At 35.6% G+C, this 23685-nt stretch overlaps 22 non-coding genes across 22 annotated transcripts; all 22 read right to left on the reverse strand.

Moving 5' to 3' along the window:
- Positions 1–237: 237 nt before the first annotated feature.
- Positions 238–310, reverse strand: Trnaf-gaa (transfer RNA phenylalanine (anticodon GAA)). Its single transcript has one exon. It is a non-coding gene; the product is annotated as a tRNA-Phe (tRNA).
- A 607-nt stretch (positions 311–917) lies between these two features.
- On the reverse strand, positions 918–990 carry Trnaf-gaa (transfer RNA phenylalanine (anticodon GAA)). The gene has a single exon. It is a non-coding gene; the product is annotated as a tRNA-Phe (tRNA).
- A 607-nt stretch (positions 991–1597) lies between these two features.
- Positions 1598–1670, reverse strand: Trnaf-gaa (transfer RNA phenylalanine (anticodon GAA)). The gene has a single exon. It is a non-coding gene; the product is annotated as a tRNA-Phe (tRNA).
- A 1299-nt stretch (positions 1671–2969) lies between these two features.
- On the reverse strand, positions 2970–3042 carry Trnaf-gaa (transfer RNA phenylalanine (anticodon GAA)). The gene has a single exon. It is a non-coding gene; the product is annotated as a tRNA-Phe (tRNA).
- A 1299-nt stretch (positions 3043–4341) lies between these two features.
- Positions 4342–4414, reverse strand: Trnaf-gaa (transfer RNA phenylalanine (anticodon GAA)). Its single transcript has one exon. It is a non-coding gene; the product is annotated as a tRNA-Phe (tRNA).
- A 1299-nt stretch (positions 4415–5713) lies between these two features.
- On the reverse strand, positions 5714–5786 carry Trnaf-gaa (transfer RNA phenylalanine (anticodon GAA)). Its single transcript has one exon. It is a non-coding gene; the product is annotated as a tRNA-Phe (tRNA).
- Positions 5787–6406: 620 nt separating this feature from the next.
- Positions 6407–6479, reverse strand: Trnaf-gaa (transfer RNA phenylalanine (anticodon GAA)). Its single transcript has one exon. It is a non-coding gene; the product is annotated as a tRNA-Phe (tRNA).
- Positions 6480–7086: 607 nt separating this feature from the next.
- Positions 7087–7159, reverse strand: Trnaf-gaa (transfer RNA phenylalanine (anticodon GAA)). The gene has a single exon. It is a non-coding gene; the product is annotated as a tRNA-Phe (tRNA).
- Positions 7160–7766: 607 nt separating this feature from the next.
- Trnaf-gaa (transfer RNA phenylalanine (anticodon GAA)) lies at positions 7767–7839 on the reverse strand. Its single transcript has one exon. It is a non-coding gene; the product is annotated as a tRNA-Phe (tRNA).
- Positions 7840–8459: 620 nt separating this feature from the next.
- Positions 8460–8532, reverse strand: Trnaf-gaa (transfer RNA phenylalanine (anticodon GAA)). The gene has a single exon. It is a non-coding gene; the product is annotated as a tRNA-Phe (tRNA).
- Positions 8533–9152: 620 nt separating this feature from the next.
- Positions 9153–9225, reverse strand: Trnaf-gaa (transfer RNA phenylalanine (anticodon GAA)). Its single transcript has one exon. It is a non-coding gene; the product is annotated as a tRNA-Phe (tRNA).
- A 620-nt stretch (positions 9226–9845) lies between these two features.
- On the reverse strand, positions 9846–9918 carry Trnaf-gaa (transfer RNA phenylalanine (anticodon GAA)). Its single transcript has one exon. It is a non-coding gene; the product is annotated as a tRNA-Phe (tRNA).
- A 620-nt stretch (positions 9919–10538) lies between these two features.
- Trnaf-gaa (transfer RNA phenylalanine (anticodon GAA)) lies at positions 10539–10611 on the reverse strand. Its single transcript has one exon. It is a non-coding gene; the product is annotated as a tRNA-Phe (tRNA).
- Positions 10612–11218: 607 nt separating this feature from the next.
- Positions 11219–11291, reverse strand: Trnaf-gaa (transfer RNA phenylalanine (anticodon GAA)). Its single transcript has one exon. It is a non-coding gene; the product is annotated as a tRNA-Phe (tRNA).
- Positions 11292–11911: 620 nt separating this feature from the next.
- Trnaf-gaa (transfer RNA phenylalanine (anticodon GAA)) lies at positions 11912–11984 on the reverse strand. The gene has a single exon. It is a non-coding gene; the product is annotated as a tRNA-Phe (tRNA).
- A 620-nt stretch (positions 11985–12604) lies between these two features.
- Trnaf-gaa (transfer RNA phenylalanine (anticodon GAA)) lies at positions 12605–12677 on the reverse strand. Its single transcript has one exon. It is a non-coding gene; the product is annotated as a tRNA-Phe (tRNA).
- Positions 12678–13297: 620 nt separating this feature from the next.
- On the reverse strand, positions 13298–13370 carry Trnaf-gaa (transfer RNA phenylalanine (anticodon GAA)). The gene has a single exon. It is a non-coding gene; the product is annotated as a tRNA-Phe (tRNA).
- A 2277-nt stretch (positions 13371–15647) lies between these two features.
- Positions 15648–15720, reverse strand: Trnaf-gaa (transfer RNA phenylalanine (anticodon GAA)). Its single transcript has one exon. It is a non-coding gene; the product is annotated as a tRNA-Phe (tRNA).
- Positions 15721–16340: 620 nt separating this feature from the next.
- Positions 16341–16413, reverse strand: Trnaf-gaa (transfer RNA phenylalanine (anticodon GAA)). The gene has a single exon. It is a non-coding gene; the product is annotated as a tRNA-Phe (tRNA).
- Positions 16414–18691: 2278 nt separating this feature from the next.
- On the reverse strand, positions 18692–18764 carry Trnaf-gaa (transfer RNA phenylalanine (anticodon GAA)). The gene has a single exon. It is a non-coding gene; the product is annotated as a tRNA-Phe (tRNA).
- Positions 18765–19384: 620 nt separating this feature from the next.
- On the reverse strand, positions 19385–19457 carry Trnaf-gaa (transfer RNA phenylalanine (anticodon GAA)). Its single transcript has one exon. It is a non-coding gene; the product is annotated as a tRNA-Phe (tRNA).
- Positions 19458–20077: 620 nt separating this feature from the next.
- Trnaf-gaa (transfer RNA phenylalanine (anticodon GAA)) lies at positions 20078–20150 on the reverse strand. Its single transcript has one exon. It is a non-coding gene; the product is annotated as a tRNA-Phe (tRNA).
- Between the last annotated feature and the right edge of the window lie 3535 nt (positions 20151–23685).

A 23685-nucleotide genomic window follows, 5' to 3' on the forward strand; every position in this document is an offset into this window, starting at 1 on the left:
AATCATCGCCAACGTTACCAAGTTAGATTAACGAACAGCGGTTGATCATTATAAAGACATCACCGTTCAGCTGGTAAATGTGTGTTTTCTTCTCTCGTATCATGTGCACTGTTTCTGCAATCTGACATGCCATTAGTATAGTTACATCTAGTCATTCTATGGAGAAAAGTTTCTTTGGATTATCTTGCAAAAGTGGTGAGTAGCAAAAAATATCCTGCCAGCCGCCGGATTGTTCCGTGCCGGAACCCGGGATTGAACCGGGGGCCTTTAGATCTTCAGTCTAACGCTCTCCCAACTGAGCTATTCCGGCTGACATGGATTGTTCGGCAATTAGGTGCATTTATAGCAACTGAGCTGTTAGACCAATGATATAATTACATGAAACGTGCATGTGCAAATTAAGAAAATTATTTTCTGGTGTTGAAAATTGTATGGATGGCTGAGGAATAAATTTAGAAATAGTTATAGATACCAGTATAGTTTCAAACACGTGTTTGTTCTTAGAATATTTATCATTCATTTCTATGTGAAAAAGTCCGTGTATATTAACATTAAGATTTTAGCTTTAATAAAAGAAAGGGAAAACAAAAGACGTTTTCTTCTTCCAAGAAGAGAAGAAAACAGTTAGTCTTTCGTCGACGTTATCTGTCAACATCCGTGATTGACTTGACATCATAAAGAATCATCGCCAACGTTACCAAGTTAGATTAACGAACAGCGGTTGATCATTATAAAGACATCACCGTTCAGCTGGTAAATGTGTGTTTTCTTCTCTCGTATCATGTGCACTGTTTCTGCAATCTGACATGCCATTAGTATAGTTACACCTAGTCATTCTATGGAGAAAAGTTTCTTTGGATTATCTTGCAAAAGTGGTGAGTAGCAAAAAATATCCTGCCAGCCGCCGGATTGTTCCGTGCCGGAACCCGGGATTGAACCGGGGGCCTTTAGATCTTCAGTCTAACGCTCTCCCAACTGAGCTATTCCGGCTGACATGGATTGTTCGGCAATTAGGTGCATTTATAGCAACTGAGCTGTTAGACCAATGATATAATTACATGAAACGTGCATGTGCAAATTAAGAAAATTATTTTCTGGTGTTGAAAATTGTATGGATGGCTGAGGAATAAATTTAGAAATAGTTATAGATACCAGTATAGTTTCAAACACGTGTTTGTTCTTAGAATATTTATCATTCATTTCTATGTGAAAAAGTCCGTGTATATTAACATTAAGATTTTAGCTTTAATAAAAGAAAGGGAAAACAAAAGACGTTTTCTTCTTCCAAGAAGAGAAGAAAACAGTTAGTCTTTCGTCGACGTTATCTGTCAACATCCGTGATTGACTTGACATCATAAAGAATCATCGCCAACGTTACCAAGTTAGATTAACGAACAGCGGTTGATCATTATAAAGACATCACCGTTCAGCTGGTAAATGTGTGTTTTCTTCTCTCGTATCATGTGCACTGTTTCTGCAATCTGACATGCCATTAGTATAGTTACATCTAGTCATTCTATGGAGAAAAGTTTCTTTGGATTATCTTGCAAAAGTGGTGAGTAGCAAAAAATATCCTGCCAGCCGCCGGATTGTTCCGTGCCGGAACCCGGGATTGAACCGGGGGCCTTTAGATCTTCAGTCTAACGCTCTCCCAACTGAGCTATTCCGGCTGACATGGATTGTTCGGCAATTAGGTGCATTTATAGCAACTGAGCTGTTAGACCAATGATATAATTACATGAAACGTGCATGTGCAAATTAAGAAAATTATTTTCTGGTGTTGAAAATTGTATGGATGGCTGAGGAATAAATTTAGAAATAGTTATAGATACCAGTATAGTTTCAAACACGTGTTTGTTCTTAGAATATTTATCATTCATTTCTATGTGAAAAAGTCCGTGTATATTAACATTAAGATTTTAGCTTTAATAAAAGAAAGGGAAAACAAAAGACGTTTTCTTCTTCCAAGAAGAGAAGAAAACAGTTAGTCTTTCGTCGACGTTATCTGTCAACATCCGTGATTGACTTGACATCATAAAGAATCATCGCCAACGTTACCAAGTTAGATTAACGAACAGCGGTTGATCATTATAAAGACATCACCGTTCAGCTGGTAAATGTGTGTTTTCTTCTCTCGTATCATGTGCACTGTTTCTGCAATCTGACATGCCATTAGTATAGTTACATCTAGTCATTCTATGGAGAAAAGTTTCTTTGGATTATCTTGCAAAAGTGGTGAGTAGCAAAAAATATCCTGCCAGCCGCCGGATTGTTCCGTGCCGGAACCCGGGATTGAACCGGGGGCCTTTAGATCTTCAGTCTAACGCTTTTCAACTGAGCTATTCCGGCTGACATGGATTGTTCGGCAATTAGGTGCATTTATAGCAACTGAGCTGTTAGACCAATGATATAATTACATGAAACTGAAAGTGCATATGTGCATGTGCAAATTAAGAAAATTATTTTCTGGTGTTGAAAATTGTATGGATGGCTGAGGAATAAATTTAGAAATAGTTATAGATACCAGTATAGTTTCAAACACGTGTTTGTTCTTAGAATATTTATCATTCATTTCTATGTGAAAAAGTCCGTGTATATTAACATTAAGATTTTAGCTTTAATAAAAGAAAGGGAAAACAAAAGACGTTTTCTTCTTCCAAGAAGAGAAGAAAACAGTTAGTCTTTCGTCGACGTTATCTGTCAACATCCGTGATTGACTTGACATCATAAAGAATCATCGCCAACGTTACCAAGTTAGATTAACGAACAGCGGTTGATCATTATAAAGACATCACCGTTCAGCTGGTAAATGTGTGTTTTCTTCTCTCGTATCATGTGCACTGTTTCTGCAATCTGACATGCCATTAGTATAGTTACATCTAGTCATTCTATGGAGAAAAGTTTCTTTGGATTATCTTGCAAAAGTGGTGAGTAGCAAAAAATATCCTGCCAGCCGCCGGATTGTTCCGTGCCGGAACCCGGGATTGAACCGGGGGCCTTTAGATCTTCAGTCTAACGCTCTCCCAACTGAGCTATTCCGGCTGACATGGATTGTTCGGCAATTAGGTGCATTTATAGCAACTGAGCTGTTAGACCAATGATATAATTACATGAAACGTGCATGTGCAAATTAAGAAAATTATTTTCTGGTGTTGAAAATTGTATGGATGGCTGAGGAATAAATTTAGAAATAGTTATAGATACCAGTATAGTTTCAAACACGTGTTTGTTCTTAGAATATTTATCATTCATTTCTATGTGAAAAAGTCCGTGTATATTAACATTAAGATTTTAGCTTTAATAAAAGAAAGGGAAAACAAAAGACGTTTTCTTCTTCCAAGAAGAGAAGAAAACAGTTAGTCTTTCGTCGACGTTATCTGTCAACATCCGTGATTGACTTGACATCATAAAGAATCATCGCCAACGTTACCAAGTTAGATTAACGAACAGCGGTTGATCATTATAAAGACATCACCGTTCAGCTGGTAAATGTGTGTTTTCTTCTCTCGTATCATGTGCACTGTTTCTGCAATCTGACATGCCATTAGTATAGTTACATCTAGTCATTCTATGGAGAAAAGTTTCTTTGGATTATCTTGCAAAAGTGGTGAGTAGCAAAAAATATCCTGCCAGCCGCCGGATTGTTCCGTGCCGGAACCCGGGATTGAACCGGGGGCCTTTAGATCTTCAGTCTAACGCTTTTCAACTGAGCTATTCCGGCTGACATGGATTGTTCGGCAATTAGGTGCATTTATAGCAACTGAGCTGTTAGACCAATGATATAATTACATGAAACTGAAAGTGCATATGTGCATGTGCAAATTAAGAAAATTATTTTCTGGTGTTGAAAATTGTATGGATGGCTGAGGAATAAATTTAGAAATAGTTATAGATACCAGTATAGTTTCAAACACGTGTTTGTTCTTAGAATATTTATCATTCATTTCTATGTGAAAAAGTCCGTGTATATTAACATTAAGATTTTAGCTTTAATAAAAGAAAGGGAAAACAAAAGACGTTTTCTTCTTCCAAGAAGAGAAGAAAACAGTTAGTCTTTCGTCGACGTTATCTGTCAACATCCGTGATTGACTTGACATCATAAAGAATCATCGCCAACGTTACCAAGTTAGATTAACGAACAGCGGTTGATCATTATAAAGACATCACCGTTCAGCTGGTAAATGTGTGTTTTCTTCTCTCGTATCATGTGCACTGTTTCTGCAATCTGACATGCCATTAGTATAGTTACACCTAGTCATTCTATGGAGAAAAGTTTCTTTGGATTATCTTGCAAAAGTGGTGAGTAGCAAAAAATATCCTGCCAGCCGCCGGATTGTTCCGTGCCGGAACCCGGGATTGAACCGGGGGCCTTTAGATCTTCAGTCTAACGCTCTCCCAACTGAGCTATTCCGGCTGACATGGATTGTTCGGCAATTAGGTGCATTTATAGCAACTGAGCTGTTAGACCAATGATATAATTACATGAAACGTGCATGTGCAAATTAAGAAAATTATTTTCTGGTGTTGAAAATTGTATGGATGGCTGAGGAATAAATTTAGAAATAGTTATAGATACCAGTATAGTTTCAAACACGTGTTTGTTCTTAGAATATTTATCATTCATTTCTATGTGAAAAAGTCCGTGTATATTAACATTAAGATTTTAGCTTTAATAAAAGAAAGGGAAAACAAAAGACGTTTTCTTCTTCCAAGAAGAGAAGAAAACAGTTAGTCTTTCGTCGACGTTATCTGTCAACATCCGTGATTGACTTGACATCATAAAGAATCATCGCCAACGTTACCAAGTTAGATTAACGAACAGCGGTTGATCATTATAAAGACATCACCGTTCAGCTGGTAAATGTGTGTTTTCTTCTCTCGTATCATGTGCACTGTTTCTGCAATCTGACATGCCATTAGTATAGTTACATCTAGTCATTCTATGGAGAAAAGTTTCTTTGGATTATCTTGCAAAAGTGGTGAGTAGCAAAAAATATCCTGCCAGCCGCCGGATTGTTCCGTGCCGGAACCCGGGATTGAACCGGGGGCCTTTAGATCTTCAGTCTAACGCTTTTCAACTGAGCTATTCCGGCTGACATGGATTGTTCGGCAATTAGGTGCATTTATAGCAACTGAGCTGTTAGACCAATGATATAATTACATGAAACTGAAAGTGCATATGTGCATGTGCAAATTAAGAAAATTATTTTCTGGTGTTGAAAATTGTATGGATGGCTGAGGAATAAATTTAGAAATAGTTATAGATACCAGTATAGTTTCAAACACGTGTTTGTTCTTAGAATATTTATCATTCATTTCTATGTGAAAAAGTCCGTGTATATTAACATTAAGATTTTAGCTTTAATAAAAGAAAGGGAAAACAAAAGACGTTTTCTTCTTCCAAGAAGAGAAGAAAACAGTTAGTCTTTCGTCGACGTTATCTGTCAACATCCGTGATTGACTTGACATCATAAAGAATCATCGCCAACGTTACCAAGTTAGATTAACGAACAGCGGTTGATCATTATAAAGACATCACCGTTCAGCTGGTAAATGTGTGTTTTCTTCTCTCGTATCATGTGCACTGTTTCTGCAATCTGACATGCCATTAGTATAGTTACATCTAGTCATTCTATGGAGAAAAGTTTCTTTGGATTATCTTGCAAAAGTGGTGAGTAGCAAAAAATATCCTGCCAGCCGCCGGATTGTTCCGTGCCGGAACCCGGGATTGAACCGGGGGCCTTTAGATCTTCAGTCTAACGCTCTCCCAACTGAGCTATTCCGGCTGACATGGATCGTTCGGCAATGAGGTGCATTTATAGCAACTGAGCTGTTAGACCAATGATATAATTACATGAAACTGAAAGTGCATATGTGCATGTGCAAATTAAGAAAATTATTTTCTGGTGTTGAAAATTGTATGGATGGCTGAGGAATAAATTTAGAAATAGTTATAGATACCAGTATAGTTTCAAACACGTGTTTGTTCTTAGAATATTTATCATTCATTTCTATGTGAAAAAGTCCGTGTATATTAACATTAAGATTTTAGCTTTAATAAAAGAAAGGGAAAACAAAAGACGTTTTCTTCTTCCAAGAAGAGAAGAAAACAGTTAGTCTTTCGTCGACGTTATCTGTCAACATCCGTGATTGACTTGACATCATAAAGAATCATCGCCAACGTTACCAAGTTAGATTAACGAACAGCGGTTGATCATTATAAAGACATCACCGTTCAGCTGGTAAATGTGTGTTTTCTTCTCTCGTATCATGTGCACTGTTTCTGCAATCTGACATGCCATTAGTATAGTTACATCTAGTCATTCTATGGAGAAAAGTTTCTTTGGATTATCTTGCAAAAGTGGTGAGTAGCAAAAAATATCCTGCCAGCCGCCGGATTGTTCCGTGCCGGAACCCGGGATTGAACCGGGGGCCTTTAGATCTTCAGTCTAACGCTCTCCCAACTGAGCTATTCCGGCTGACATGGATTGTTCGGCAATTAGGTGCATTTATAGCAACTGAGCTGTTAGACCAATGATATAATTACATGAAACGTGCATGTGCAAATTAAGAAAATTATTTTCTGGTGTTGAAAATTGTATGGATGGCTGAGGAATAAATTTAGAAATAGTTATAGATACCAGTATAGTTTCAAACACGTGTTTGTTCTTAGAATATTTATCATTCATTTCTATGTGAAAAAGTCCGTGTATATTAACATTAAGATTTTAGCTTTAATAAAAGAAAGGGAAAACAAAAGACGTTTTCTTCTTCCAAGAAGAGAAGAAAACAGTTAGTCTTTCGTCGACGTTATCTGTCAACATCCGTGATTGACTTGACATCATAAAGAATCATCGTTAACGTTACCAAGTTAGATTAACGAACAGCGGTTGATCATTATAAAGACATCACCGTTCAGCTGGTAAATGTGTGTTTTCTTCTCTCGTATCATGTGCACTGTTTCTGCAATCTGACATGCCATTAGTATAGTTACACCTAGTCATTCTATGGAGAAAAGTTTCTTTGGATTATCTTGCAAAAGTGGTGAGTAGCAAAAAATATCCTGCCAGCCGCCGGATTGTTCCGTGCCGGAACCCGGGATTGAACCGGGGGCCTTTAGATCTTCAGTCTAACGCTCTCCCAACTGAGCTATTCCGGCTGACATGGATTGTTCGGCAATTAGGTGCATTTATAGCAACTGAGCTGTTAGACCAATGATATAATTACATGAAACGTGCATGTGCAAATTAAGAAAATTATTTTCTGGTGTTGAAAATTGTATGGATGGCTGAGGAATAAATTTAGAAATAGTTATAGATACCAGTATAGTTTCAAACACGTGTTTGTTCTTAGAATATTTATCATTCATTTCTATGTGAAAAAGTCCGTGTATATTAACATTAAGATTTTAGCTTTAATAAAAGAAAGGGAAAACAAAAGACGTTTTCTTCTTCCAAGAAGAGAAGAAAACAGTTAGTCTTTCGTCGACGTTATCTGTCAACATCCGTGATTGACTTGACATCATAAAGAATCATCGCCAACGTTACCAAGTTAGATTAACGAACAGCGGTTGATCATTATAAAGACATCACCGTTCAGCTGGTAAATGTGTGTTTTCTTCTCTCGTATCATGTGCACTGTTTCTGCAATCTGACATGCCATTAGTATAGTTACATCTAGTCATTCTATGGAGAAAAGTTTCTTTGGATTATCTTGCAAAAGTGGTGAGTAGCAAAAAATATCCTGCCAGCCGCCGGATTGTTCCGTGCCGGAACCCGGGATTGAACCGGGGGCCTTTAGATCTTCAGTCTAACGCTCTCCCAACTGAGCTATTCCGGCTGACATGGATTGTTCGGCAATGAGGTGCATTTATAGCAACTGAGCTGTTAGACCAATGATATAATTACATGAAACTGAAAGTGCATATGTGCATGTGCAAATTAAGAAAATTATTTTCTGGTGTTGAAAATTGTATGGATGGCTGAGGAATAAATTTAGAAATAGTTATAGATACCAGTATAGTTTCAAACACGTGTTTGTTCTTAGAATATTTATCATTCATTTCTATGTGAAAAAGTCCGTGTATATTAACATTAAGATTTTAGCTTTAATAAAAGAAAGGGAAAACAAAAGACGTTTTCTTCTTCCAAGAAGAGAAGAAAACAGTTAGTCTTTCGTCGACGTTATCTGTCAACATCCGTGATTGACTTGACATCATAAAGAATCATCGCCAACGTTACCAAGTTAGATTAACGAACAGCGGTTGATCATTATAAAGACATCACCGTTCAGCTGGTAAATGTGTGTTTTCTTCTCTCGTATCATGTGCACTGTTTCTGCAATCTGACATGCCATTAGTATAGTTACATCTAGTCATTCTATGGAGAAAAGTTTCTTTGGATTATCTTGCAAAAGTGGTGAGTAGCAAAAAATATCCTGCCAGCCGCCGGATTGTTCCGTGCCGGAACCCGGGATTGAACCGGGGGCCTTTAGATCTTCAGTCTAACGCTCTCCCAACTGAGCTATTCCGGCTGACATGGATTGTTCGGCAATTAGGTGCATTTATAGCAACTGAGCTGTTAGACCAATGATATAATTACATGAAACTGAAAGTGCATATGTGCATGTGCAAATTAAGAAAATTATTTTCTGGTGTTGAAAATTGTATGGATGGCTGAGGAATAAATTTAGAAATAGTTATAGATACCAGTATAGTTTCAAACACGTGTTTGTTCTTAGAATATTTATCATTCATTTCTATGTGAAAAAGTCCGTGTATATTAACATTAAGATTTTAGCTTTAATAAAAGAAAGGGAAAACAAAAGACGTTTTCTTCTTCCAAGAAGAGAAGAAAACAGTTAGTCTTTCGTCGACGTTATCTGTCAACATCCGTGATTGACTTGACATCATAAAGAATCATCGCCAACGTTACCAAGTTAGATTAACGAACAGCGGTTGATCATTATAAAGACATCACCGTTCAGCTGGTAAATGTGTGTTTTCTTCTCTCGTATCATGTGCACTGTTTCTGCAATCTGACATGCCATTAGTATAGTTACATCTAGTCATTCTATGGAGAAAAGTTTCTTTGGATTATCTTGCAAAAGTGGTGAGTAGCAAAAAATATCCTGCCAGCCGCCGGATTGTTCCGTGCCGGAACCCGGGATTGAACCGGGGGCCTTTAGATCTTCAGTCTAACGCTCTCCCAACTGAGCTATTCCGGCTGACATGGATTGTTCGGCAATGAGGTGCATTTATAGCAACTGAGCTGTTAGACCAATGATATAATTACATGAAACTGAAAGTGCATATGTGCATGTGCAAATTAAGAAAATTATTTTCTGTTGTTGAAAATTGTATGGATGGCTGAGGAATAAATTTAGAAATAGTTATAGATACCAGTATAGTTTCAAACACGTGTTTGTTCTTAGAATATTTATCATTCATTTCTATGTGAAAAAGTCCGTGTATATTAACATTAAGATTTTAGCTTTAATAAAAGAAAGGGAAAACAAAAGACGTTTTCTTCTTCCAAGAAGAGAAGAAAACAGTTAGTCTTTCGTCGACGTTATCTGTCAACATCCGTGATTGACTTGACATCATAAAGAATCATCGCCAACGTTACCAAGTTAGATTAACGAACAGCGGTTGATCATTATAAAGACATCACCGTTCAGCTGGTAAATGTGTGTTTTCTTCTCTCGTATCATGTGCACTGTTTCTGCAATCTGACATGCCATTAGTATAGTTACACCTAGTCATTCTATGGAGAAAAGTTTCTTTGGATTATCTTGCAAAAGTGGTGAGTAGCAAAAAATATCCTGCCAGCCGCCGGATTGTTCCGTGCCGGAACCCGGGATTGAACCGGGGGCCTTTAGATCTTCAGTCTAACGCTCTCCCAACTGAGCTATTCCGGCTGACATGGATTGTTCGGCAATTAGGTGCATTTATAGCAACTGAGCTGTTAGACCAATGATATAATTACATGAAACTGAAAGTGCATATGTGCATGTGCAAATTAAGAAAATTATTTTCTGGTGTTGAAAATTGTATGGATGGCTGAGGAATAAATTTAGAAATAGTTATAGATACCAGTATAGTTTCAAACACGTGTTTGTTCTTAGAATATTTATCATTCATTTCTATGTGAAAAAGTCCGTGTATATTAACATTAAGATTTTAGCTTTAATAAAAGAAAGGGAAAACAAAAGACGTTTTCTTCTTCCAAGAAGAGAAGAAAACAGTTAGTCTTTCGTCGACGTTATCTGTCAACATCCGTGATTGACTTGACATCATAAAGAATCATCGCCAACGTTACCAAGTTAGATTAACGAACAGCGGTTGATCATTATAAAGACATCACCGTTCAGCTGGTAAATGTGTGTTTTCTTCTCTCGTATCATGTGCACTGTTTCTGCAATCTGACATGCCATTAGTATAGTTACACCTAGTCATTCTATGGAGAAAAGTTTCTTTGGATTATCTTGCAAAAGTGGTGAGTAGCAAAAAATATCCTGCCAGCCGCCGGATTGTTCCGTGCCGGAACCCGGGATTGAACCGGGGGCCTTTAGATCTTCAGTCTAACGCTCTCCCAACTGAGCTATTCCGGCTGACATGGATTGTTCGGCAATTAGGTGCATTTATAGCAACTGAGCTGTTAGACCAATGATATAATTACATGAAACGTGCATGTGCAAATTAAGAAAATTATTTTCTGGTGTTGAAAATTGTATGGATGGCTGAGGAATAAATTTAGAAATAGTTATAGATACCAGTATAGTTTCAAACACGTGTTTGTTCTTAGAATATTTATCATTCATTTCTATGTGAAAAAGTCCGTGTATATTAACATTAAGATTTTAGCTTTAATAAAAGAAAGGGAAAACAAAAGACGTTTTCTTCTTCCAAGAAGAGAAGAAAACAGTTAGTCTTTCGTCGACGTTATCTGTCAACATCCGTGATTGACTTGACATCATAAAGAATCATCGCCAACGTTACCAAGTTAGATTAACGAACAGCGGTTGATCATTATAAAGACATCACCGTTCAGCTGGTAAATGTGTGTTTTCTTCTCTCGTATCATGTGCACTGTTTCTGCAATCTGACATGCCATTAGTATAGTTACATCTAGTCATTCTATGGAGAAAAGTTTCTTTGGATTATCTTGCAAAAGTGGTGAGTAGCAAAAAATATCCTGCCAGCCGCCGGATTGTTCCGTGCCGGAACCCGGGATTGAACCGGGGGCCTTTAGATCTTCAGTCTAACGCTCTCCCAACTGAGCTATTCCGGCTGACATGGATTGTTCGGCAATTAGGTGCATTTATAGCAACTGAGCTGTTAGACCAATGATATAATTACATGAAACTGAAAGTGCATATGTGCATGTGCAAATTAAGAAAATTATTTTCTGGTGTTGAAAATTGTATGGATGGCTGAGGAATAAATTTAGAAATAGTTATAGATACCAGTATAGTTTCAAACACGTGTTTGTTCTTAGAATATTTATCATTCATTTCTATGTGAAAAAGTCCGTGTATATTAACATTAAGATTTTAGCTTTAATAAAAGAAAGGGAAAACAAAAGACGTTTTCTTCTTCCAAGAAGAGAAGAAAACAGTTAGTCTTTCGTCGACGTTATCTGTCAACATCCGTGATTGACTTGACATCATAAAGAATCATCGCCAACGTTACCAAGTTAGATTAACGAACAGCGGTTGATCATTATAAAGACATCACCGTTCAGCTGGTAAATGTGTGTTTTCTTCTCTCGTATCATGTGCACTGTTTCTGCAATCTGACATGCCATTAGTATAGTTACATCTAGTCATTCTATGGAGAAAAGTTTCTTTGGATTATCTTGCAAAAGTGGTGAGTAGCAAAAAATATCCTGCCAGCCGCCGGATTGTTCCGTGCCGGAACCCGGGATTGAACCGGGGGCCTTTAGATCTTCAGTCTAACGCTCTCCCAACTGAGCTATTCCGGCTGACATGGATTGTTCGGCAATGAGGTGCATTTATAGCAACTGAGCTGTTAGACCAATGATATAATTACATGAAACTGAAAGTGCATATGTGCATGTGCAAATTAAGAAAATTATTTTCTGGTGTTGAAAATTGTATGGATGGCTGAGGAATAAATTTAGAAATAGTTATAGATACCAGTATAGTTTCAAACACGTGTTTGTTCTTAGAATATTTATCATTCATTTCTATGTGAAAAAGTCCGTGTATATTAACATTAAGATTTTAGCTTTAATAAAAGAAAGGGAAAACAAAAGACGTTTTCTTCTTCCAAGAAGAGAAGAAAACAGTTAGTCTTTCGTCGACGTTATCTGTCAACATCCGTGATTGACTTGACATCATAAAGAATCATCGCCAACGTTACCAAGTTAGATTAACGAACAGCGGTTGATCATTATAAAGACATCACCGTTCAGCTGGTAAATGTGTGTTTTCTTCTCTCGTATCATGTGCACTGTTTCTGCAATCTGACATGCCATTAGTATAGTTACACCTAGTCATTCTATGGAGAAAAGTTTCTTTGGATTATCTTGCAAAAGTGGTGAGTAGCAAAAAATATCCTGCCAGCCGCCGGATTGTTCCGTGCCGGAACCCGGGATTGAACCGGGGGCCTTTAGATCTTCAGTCTAACGCTCTCCCAACTGAGCTATTCCGGCTGACATGGATTGTTCGGCAATTAGGTGCATTTATAGCAACTGAGCTGTTAGACCAATGATATAATTACATGAAACTGAAAGTGCATATGTGCATGTGCAAATTAAGAAAATTATTTTCTGGTGTTGAAAATTGTATGGATGGCTGAGGAATAAATTTAGAAATAGTTATAGATACCAGTATAGTTTCAAACACGTGTTTGTTCTTAGAATATTTATCATTCATTTCTATGTGAAAAAGTCCGTGTATATTAACATTAAGATTTTAGCTTTAATAAAAGAAAGGGAAAACAAAAGACGTTTTCTTCTTCCAAGAAGAGAAGAAAACAGTTAGTCTTTCGTCGACGTTATCTGTCAACATCCGTGATTGACTTGACATCATAAAGAATCATCGCCAACGTTACCAAGTTAGATTAACGAACAGCGGTTGATCATTATAAAGACATCACCGTTCAGCTGGTAAATGTGTGTTTTCTTCTCTCGTATCATGTGCACTGTTTCTGCAATCTGACATGCCATTAGTATAGTTACACCTAGTCATTCTATGGAGAAAAGTTTCTTTGGATTATCTTGCAAAAGTGGTGAGTAGCAAAAAATATCCTGCCAGCCGCCGGATTGTTCCGTGCCGGAACCCGGGATTGAACCGGGGGCCTTTAGATCTTCAGTCTAACGCTCTCCCAACTGAGCTATTCCGGCTGACATGGATTGTTCGGCAATTAGGTGCATTTATAGCAACTGAGCTGTTAGACCAATGATATAATTACATGAAACTGAAAGTGCATATGTGCATGTGCAAATTAAGAAAATTATTTTCTGGTGTTGAAAATTGTATGGATGGCTGAGGAATAAATTTAGAAATAGTTATAGATACCAGTATAGTTTCAAACACGTGTTTGTTCTTAGAATATTTAACATTCATTTCTATGTGAAAAAGTCCGTGTATATTAACATTAAGATTTTAGCTTTAATAAAAGAAAGGGAAAACAAAAGACGTTTTCTTCTTCCAAGAAGAGAAGAAAACAGTTAGACGTTACGCACGGTATTGGTGCCACTTTGCGTTACACGACGTTCCTAATAAAACGACGATTTTGACGTTGTTCCACGGAAAGTTTCAAACGTTGACCTTATATTCTACTCATGTGAAATGCCGCTTAAAGTACAGATATTTTCGAAGTTGCTTCTTTATATGGTTTTATTTTTTTAAGGCGGTGAAAATAGAAAATTTCATTGACTTTGAACAAAATTTTAAATACATGAAAAAATTTTAATTTTTGCGAAGATTTATAGATGCAACAATAACACAAAATAACAATTTGACGTCTTGTTAAATGATTGAAATATATAAAAAGAAGATGTGGTATGATTGCCAATGAGACAACTCTCTACAAGAGACCAAAATGACACAGAAATTAACAAAATCCCATACCACATAGTCTGCTATAAAAGAAATGCCGTTGCCAACTTTCAATGAATTAAAGTTGGTCGGGGTCTAAACTATTTTTTAAAAAGAAAATATTTAATAAAATTGAGAATGGAAATAGGGAATGTGTCAAAGAGACAACAACCCGGCCATAGAAAAAAGAACAGCAGAAGGTCACCAACAGGTTTTCAATGTAGCGAGAAATTCCCGCACCCGGAGGCGTTATGCATATCATTCGAAAGGAAATAAACAATAGAAATCAATAACATAGATGAATTTGTGCTGGCCCCTAAACAAATATATATTTTGTACTAGTTCAGTGATAATGAAAATTGTAATCAATGATTTTTTTTCATTGATTACACTTTTTAAATCAGGATTGTTTTACCAAATAATTAAGAAAATTCATGTTATGTAGGAATTTACACATTTTGTACATAAATCAGGCCGTTAGTTTTCTCGTTTGAATTGTTTTACATTTGTCATTTTAGGGTCTTTGATAGCTGACTATACGGTACGGGTTTTGCTCATTGTTGATTGCAATAGAGTAACCTATAAAAATTATTAATTGGTCTTTAATGGAAGTTTGTCTCGTCATACGGCCGTATCTTCTTACTTTACTATGAGAACGGTGATTCTGTATTGTTGTGTTTTTGCTTTCGTAACATATTTTACGAACTATCCTTTCATCTGATATTTTTTCACAAATTCAAGCTTCAAAAAAGGGTTGGCGATCAATATTTTTTTTATAATATTTGAAATTATAGAATTTGGCAAAGTATGGAAAATTCTTACACTTACACAAACCAATACCTACCTCACAAATTACCAGCAGGTCGAAATCCGATTTTGAATAATACAATTATTTTCATTTTACTAGATGTGTATTTTTTAGTAATTGCTATACGTGCATGTTCACATGGATATTTTTTTTCTCAAGCGAACAACTATGGACCAGGAATGCATTCCATGCACTTTTTATATACTATTGGTTATATTTGGTTCAGCGCTTCCATTTTCAACATATAACAGAGTATATCGGTTTACACTAAATCTTCTTAGACTTTAAAAAAAAAAAGTTTCCAAACTGATTATTTTTATGTTTTCGGTTTCAATCTTTTTGTTTTGAGTTTGCATTGTTTTACAAGTATAATCAAAGTACTGAAGTACTGAACATCGGATGACCGCAAGTTCTTGTGGATGGTCACAAGCACTTGTCTCAAAAAAAAATCACATTTCTATACCTGAAACTGAGATTTATGATTTTTTTTTCTGAGAATTGTTCGTGTGTGGATGATGAATAAATGACAGGGAATTCAACCTCACTGCTTTAATATCTATTATATTGTGGTGATACAAAACGAACAGCGGTTGATCACCGTTCAGCTGGTAAATGTGTGTTTTCTTCTCTCGTATCATGTGCACTGTTTCTGCAATCTGACATGCCATTAGTATAGTTACATCTAGTCATTCTATGGAGAAAAGTTTCTTTGGATTATCTTGCAAAAGTGGTGAGTAGCAAAAAATATCCTGCCAGCCGCCGGATTGTTCCGTGCCGGAACCCGGGATTGAACCGGGGGCCTTTAGATCTTCAGTCTAACGCTCTCCCAACTGAGCTATTCCGGCTGACATGGATTGTTCGGCAATTAGGTGCATTTATAGCAACTGAGCTGTTAGACCAATGATATAATTACATGAAACTGAAAGTGCATATGTGCATGTGCAAATTAAGAAAATTATTTTCTGGTGTTGAAAATTGTATGGATGGCTGAGGAATAAATTTAGAAATAGTTATAGATACCAGTATAGTTTCAAACACGTGTTTGTTCTTAGAATATTTATCATTCATTTCTATGTGAAAAAGTCCGTGTATATTAACATTAAGATTTTAGCTTTAATAAAAGAAAGGGAAAACAAAAGACGTTTTCTTCTTCCAAGAAGAGAAGAAAACAGTTAGTCTTTCGTCGACGTTATCTGTCAACATCCGTGATTGACTTGACATCATAAAGAATCATCGCCAACGTTACCAAGTTAGATTAACGAACAGCGGTTGATCATTATAAAGACATCACCGTTCAGCTGGTAAATGTGTGTTTTCTTCTCTCGTATCATGTGCACTGTTTCTGCAATCTGACATGCCAATAGTATAGTTACACCTAGTCATTCTATGGAGAAAAGTTTCTTTGGATTATCTTGCAAAAGTGGTGAGTAGCAAAAAATATCCTGCCAGCCGCCGGATTGTTCCGTGCCGGAACCCGGGATTGAACCGGGGGCCTTTAGATCTTCAGTCTAACGCTCTCCCAACTGAGCTATTCCGGCTGACATGGATTGTTCGGCAATTAGGTGCATTTATAGCAACTGAGCTGTTAGACCAATGATATAATTACATGAAACTGAAAGTGCATATGTGCATGTGCAAATTAAGAAAATTATTTTCTGGTGTTGAAAATTGTATGGATGGCTGAGGAATAAATTTAGAAATAGTTATAGATACCAGTATAGTTTCAAACACGTGTTTGTTCTTAGAATATTTAACATTCATTTCTATGTGAAAAAGTCCGTGTATATTAACATTAAGATTTTAGCTTTAATAAAAGAAAGGGAAAACAAAAGACGTTTTCTTCTTCCAAGAAGAGAAGAAAACAGTTAGACGTTACGCACGGTATTGGTGCCACTTTGCGTTACACGACGTTCCTAATAAAACGATGATTTTGACGTTGTTCCACGGAAAGTTTCAAACGTTGACCTTATATTCTACTCATGTGAAATGCCGCTTAAAGTACAGATATTTTCGAAGTTGCTTCTTTATATGGTTTTATTTTTTTAAGGCGGTGAAAATAGAAAATTTCATTGACTTTGAACAAAATTTTAAATACATGAAAAAATTTTAATTTTTGCGAAGATTTATAGATGCAACAATAACACAAAATAACAATTTGACGTCTTGTTAAATGATTGAAATATATAAAAAGAAGATGTGGTATGATTGCCAATGAGACAACTCTCTACAAGAGACCAAAATGACACAGAAATTAACAAAATCCCATACCACATAGTCTGCTATAAAAGAAATGCCGTTGCCAACTTTCAATGAATTAAAGTTGGTCGGGGTCTAAACTATTTTTTAAAAAGAAAATATTTAATAAAATTGAGAATGGAAATAGGGAATGTGTCAAAGAGACAACAACCCGGCCATAGAAAAAAGAACAGCAGAAGGTCACCAACAGGTTTTCAATGTAGCGAGAAATTCCCGCACCCGGAGGCGTTATGCATATCATTCGAAAGGAAATAAACAATAGAAATCAATAACATAGATGAATTTGTGCTGGCCCCTAAACAAATATATATTTTGTACTAGTTCAGTGATAATGAAAATTGTAATCAATGATTTTTTTTCATTGATTACACTTTTTAAATCAGGATTGTTTTACCAAATAATTAAGAAAATTCATGTTATGTAGGAATTTACACATTTTGTACATAAATCAGGCCGTTAGTTTTCTCGTTTGAATTGTTTTACATTTGTCATTTTAGGGTCTTTGATAGCTGACTATACGGTACGGGTTTTGCTCATTGTTGATTGCAATAGAGTAACCTATAAAAATTATTAATTGGTCTTTAATGGAAGTTTGTCTCGTCATACGGCCGTATCTTCTTACTTTACTATGAGAACGGTGATTCTGTATTGTTGTGTTTTTGCTTTCGTAACATATTTTACGAACTATCCTTTCATCTGATATTTTTTCACAAATTCAAGCTTCAAAAAAGGGTTGGCGATCAATATTTTTTTTTATAATATTTGAAATTATAGAATTTGGCAAAGTATGGAAAATTCTTACACTTACACAAACCAATACCTACCTCACAAATTACCAGCAGGTCGAAATCCGATTTTGAATAATACAATTATTTTCATTTTACTAGATGTGTATTTTTTAGTAATTGCTATACGTGCATGTTCACATGGATATTTTTTTTCTCAAGCGAACAACTATGGACCAGGAATGCATTCCATGCACTTTTTATATACTATTGGTTATATTTGGTTCAGCGCTTCCATTTTCAACATATAACAGAGTATATCGGTTTACACTAAATCTTCTTAGACTTTAAAAAAAAAAAGTTTCCAAACTGATTATTTTTATGTTTTCGGTTTCAATCTTTTTGTTTTGAGTTTGCATTGTTTTACAAGTATAATCAAAGTACTGAAGTACTGAACATCGGATGACCGCAAGTTCTTGTGGATGGTCACAAGCACTTGTCTCAAAAAAAAATCACATTTCTATACCTGAAACTGAGATTTATGATTTTTTTTTCTGAGAATTGTTCGTGTGTGGATGATGAATAAATGACAGGGAATTCAACCTCACTGCTTTAATATCTATTATATTGTGGTGATACAAAACGAACAGCGGTTGATCACCGTTCAGCTGGTAAATGTGTGTTTTCTTCTCTCGTATCATGTGCACTGTTTCTGCAATCTGACATGCCATTAGTATAGTTACATCTAGTCATTCTATGGAGAAAAGTTTCTTTGGATTATCTTGCAAAAGTGGTGAGTAGCAAAAAATATCCTGCCAGCCGCCGGATTGTTCCGTGCCGGAACCCGGGATTGAACCGGGGGCCTTTAGATCTTCAGTCTAACGCTCTCCCAACTGAGCTATTCCGGCTGACATGGATTGTTCGGCAATTAGGTGCATTTATAGCAACTGAGCTGTTAGACCAATGATATAATTACATGAAACTGAAAGTGCATATGTGCATGTGCAAATTAAGAAAATTATTTTCTGGTGTTGAAAATTGTATGGATGGCTGAGGAATAAATTTAGAAATAGTTATAGATACCAGTATAGTTTCAAACACGTGTTTGTTCTTAGAATATTTATCATTCATTTCTATGTGAAAAAGTCCGTGTATATTAACATTAAGATTTTAGCTTTAATAAAAGAAAGGGAAAACAAAAGACGTTTTCTTCTTCCAAGAAGAGAAGAAAACAGTTAGTCTTTCGTCGACGTTATCTGTCAACATCCGTGATTGACTTGACATCATAAAGAATCATCGCCAACGTTACCAAGTTAGATTAACGAACAGCGGTTGATCATTATAAAGACATCACCGTTCAGCTGGTAAATGTGTGTTTTCTTCTCTCGTATCATGTGCACTGTTTCTGCAATCTGACATGCCAATAGTATAGTTACACCTAGTCATTCTATGGAGAAAAGTTTCTTTGGATTATCTTGCAAAAGTGGTGAGTAGCAAAAAATATCCTGCCAGCCGCCGGATTGTTCCGTGCCGGAACCCGGGATTGAACCGGGGGCCTTTAGATCTTCAGTCTAACGCTCTCCCAACTGAGCTATTCCGGCTGACATGGATTGTTCGGCAATTAGGTGCATTTATAGCAACTGAGCTGTTAGACCAATGATATAATTACATGAAACTGAAAGTGCATATGTGCATGTGCAAATTAAGAAAGTTATTTTCTGGTGTTGAAAATTGTATGGATGGCTGAGGAATAAATTTAGAAATAGTTATAGATACCAGTATAGTTTCAAACACGTGTTTGTTCTTAGAATATTTATCATTCATTTCTATGTGAAAAAGTCCGTGTATATTAACATTAAGATTTTAGCTTTAATAAAAGAAAGGGAAAACAAAAGACGTTTTCTTCTTCCAAGAAGAGAAGAAAACAGTTAGTCTTTCGTCGACGTTATCTGTCAACATCCGTGATTGACTTGACATCATAAAGAATCATCGCCAACGTTACCAAGTTAGATTAACGAACAGCGGTTGATCATTATAAAGACATCACCGTTCAGCTGGTAAATGTGTGTTTTCTTCTCTCGTATCATGTGCACTGTTTCTGCAATCTGACATGCCATTAGTATAGTTACATCTAGTCATTCTATGGAGAAAAGTTTCTTTGGATTATCTTGCAAAAGTGGTGAGTAGCAAAAAATATCCTGCCAGCCGCCGGATTGTTCCGTGCCGGAACCCGGGATTGAACCGGGGGCCTTTAGATCTTCAGTCTAACGCTCTCCCAACTGAGCTATTCCGGCTAACATGGATTGTTCGGCAATGAGGTGCATTTATAGCAACTGAGCTGTTAGACCAATGATATAATTACATGAAACTGAAAGTGCATATGTGCATGTGCAAATTAAGAAAATTATTTTCTGGTGTTGAAAATTGTATGGATGGCTGAGGAATAAATTTAGAAATAGTTATAGATACCAGTATAGTTTCAAACACGTGTTTGTTCTTAGAATATTTAACATTCATTTCTATGTGAAAAAGTCCGTGTATATTAACATTAAGATTTTAGCTTTAATAAAAGAAAGGGAAAACAAAAGACGTTTTCTTCTTCCAAGAAGAGAAGAAAACAGTTAGACGTTACGCACGGTATTGGTGCCACTTTGCGTTACACGACGTTCCTAATAAAACGACGATTTTGACGTTGTTCCACGGAAAGTTTCAAACGTTGACCTTATATTCTACTCATGTGAAATGCCGCTTAAAGTACAGATATTTTCGAAGTTGCTTCTTTATATGGTTTTATTTTTTTAAGGCGGTGAAAATAGAAAATTTCATTGACTTTGAACAAAATTTTAAATACATGAAAAAATTTTAATTTTTGCGAAGATTTATAGATGCAACAATAACACAAAATAACAATTTGACGTCTTGTTAAATGATTGAAATATATAAAAAGAAGATGTGGTATGATTGCCAATGAGACAACTCTCTACAAGAGACCAAAATGACACAGAAATTAACAAAATCCCATACCACATAGTCTGCTATAAAAGAAATGCCGTTGCCAACTTTCAATGAATTAAAGTTGGTCGGGGTCTAAACTATTTTTTAAAAAGAAAATATTTAATAAAATTGAGAATGGAAATAGGGAATGTGTCAAAGAGACAACAACCCGGCCATAGAAAAAAGAACAGCAGAAGGTCACCAACAGGTTTTCAATGTAGCGAGAAATTCCCGCACCCGGAGGCGTTATGCATATCATTCGAAAGGAAATAAACAATAGAAATCAATAACATAGATGAATTTGTGCTGGCCCCTAAACAAATATATATTTTGTACTAGTTCAGTGATAATGAAAATTGTAATCAATGATTTTTTTTCATTGATTACACTTTTTAAATCAGGATTGTTTTACCAAATAATTAAGAAAATTCATGTTATGTAGGAATTTACACATTTTGTACATAAATCAGGCCGTTAGTTTTCTCGTTTGAATTGTTTTACATTTGTCATTTTAGGGTCTTTGATAGCTGACTATACGGTACGGGTTTTGCTCATTGTTGATTGCAATAGAGTAACCTATAAAAATTATTAATTGGTCTTTAATGGAAGTTTGTCTCGTCATACGGCCGTATCTTCTTACTTTACTATGAGAACGGTGATTCTGTATTGTTGTGTTTTTGCTTTCGTAACATATTTTACGAACTATCCTTTCATCTGATATTTTTTCACAAATTCAAGCTTCAAAAAAGGGTTGGCGATCAATATTTTTTTTTATAATATTTGAAATTATAGAATTTGGCAAAGTATGGAAAATTCTTACACTTACACAAACCAATACCTACCTCAAAAATTACCAGCAGGTCGAAATCCGATTTTGAATAATACAATTATTTTCATTTTACTAGATGTGTATTTTTTAGTAATTGCTATACGTGCATGTTCACATGGATAATTTTTTTTCTCAAGCGAACAACTATGGACCAGGAATGCATTCCATGCACTTTTTATATACTATTGGTTATATTTGGTTCAGCGCTTCCATTTTCAACATATAACAGAGTATATCGGTTTACACTAAATCTTCTTAGACTTTAAAAAAAAAAAGTTTCCAAACTGATTATTTTTATGTTTTCGGTTTCAATCTTTTTGTTTTGAGTTTGCATTGTTTTACAAGTATAATCAAAGTACTGAAGTACTGAACATCGGATGACCGCAAGTTCTTGTGGATGGTCACAAGCACTTGTCTCAAAAAAAAATCACATTTCTATACCTGAAACTGAGATTTATGATTTTTTTTTCTGAGAATTGTTCGTGTGTGGATGATGAATAAATGACAGGGAATTCAACCTCACTGCTTTAATATCTATTATATTGTGGTGATACAAATCAGTATATTCTGATGTGTTGTTATATATATTAAATTAATATTTGTATATAGCAGTTACATGTATGTATAATTTTCATCCAATTGTTTATCATTCTATTCTACGATTATAATAAAAGTGCAGTACACGTGCATGGTAGACATTCTTCAATAACAATTCGATTTTTCCAATAGATTGATTTTGAGTAGACATTCATAATTTTCCACAGAACTTTCTTGTGATATTCCTCCGCATGCGTTAACACATTTCTTTTGTACGTGAGCATAGATTTTAATACATATTTCAAACGACACAATATGTTTGTATTATTAATTTCCGTTCTTATGAGTTTTCATTGCAGAAATGAATTTATAACAAGCGATATATCGATGATATCCGCGTAAATATGCGATCGGTTTCCAGTCAAAAACGAAAGTCAAATCTCTATGGCAACAATACATCGGTATTAATCCCCTCACGGTCATCGCGATGTAAGAATCAATATTCAAGCTATGTTTTGTGGCGTTTTGTGAAGATAAAAAAGATCTACTTTACACAACAACAAAAAATATTTGCACATAAAAGATTGATTTGTTATATTTTCTTTTTCGAATGAGTTTGGAGTGTCTGTAAATTAATACCTTAGAGCTAGCTGCTACATGTTTGTGTGCCATCCATCATATATGTCGGACAACTACTCTCTATCTCTCTATCTCTCTCTCTCTTTCGTTCTTTCTCAAATAATGGCTAAAGAACATTTTTAATTTTCATATACATGCCTATTTACCAGGCAATTCTGTTGGAGATTCGAGAAAATAAACTTCATTCTGTCACACTACTCCTAAATGTAATAACCCTATTTTTCATACACATTGCTAGGTAGATGTACTCACAGTAGATTAATAAAAATGATCGTTAGCTATACTGAGATTTTATGACATACGAGTATTTCTCTGATAAAACTTTTTGTTAAATGAGTCGATGCAACAAAAGAAAAAATTATTGCACGTTTTACTGAAATGTTCACGACTAAGGAGTACTTTTTCTCATGAGATTTATTGTGAGAATTTTCATTCATGTGTATAGCTTCGAATTTTTTAATAGCATTGCTAGGAATTACAGATACTGTCTGACTGAGGAGGATAATTATAAGAACTTGAAGATCTCACTTTTGTTTGCATTTCCCGGCCTTTTCAATGTATCTTGCATGCTTTTATAATGTGGGGGTTGGGTCATTAATTTAGTAAGATTTCTCTTTGTTATAGCTCCGGGGCCTTGTCTTTATGGAGTATCCCAGTTAAATATTTCGACATCTTATATCCTTGAAACAATGCAGATTTCCATTTTAATGCATATTAAACGAGAACTTTATTTTATATAGAGCAGACCATTTCATTTAAATATGTTATGCCAAATATGCAAGAAAAGTCGTATACCAGTTTAACGTTATTATAACGCAATCGTCAAATTA

Source organism: Mytilus trossulus, chromosome 10 (assembly GCF_036588685.1).
Source record: "Mytilus trossulus isolate FHL-02 chromosome 10, PNRI_Mtr1.1.1.hap1, whole genome shotgun sequence".
NCBI lineage: Eukaryota > Metazoa > Mollusca > Bivalvia > Mytilida > Mytilidae > Mytilus > Mytilus trossulus.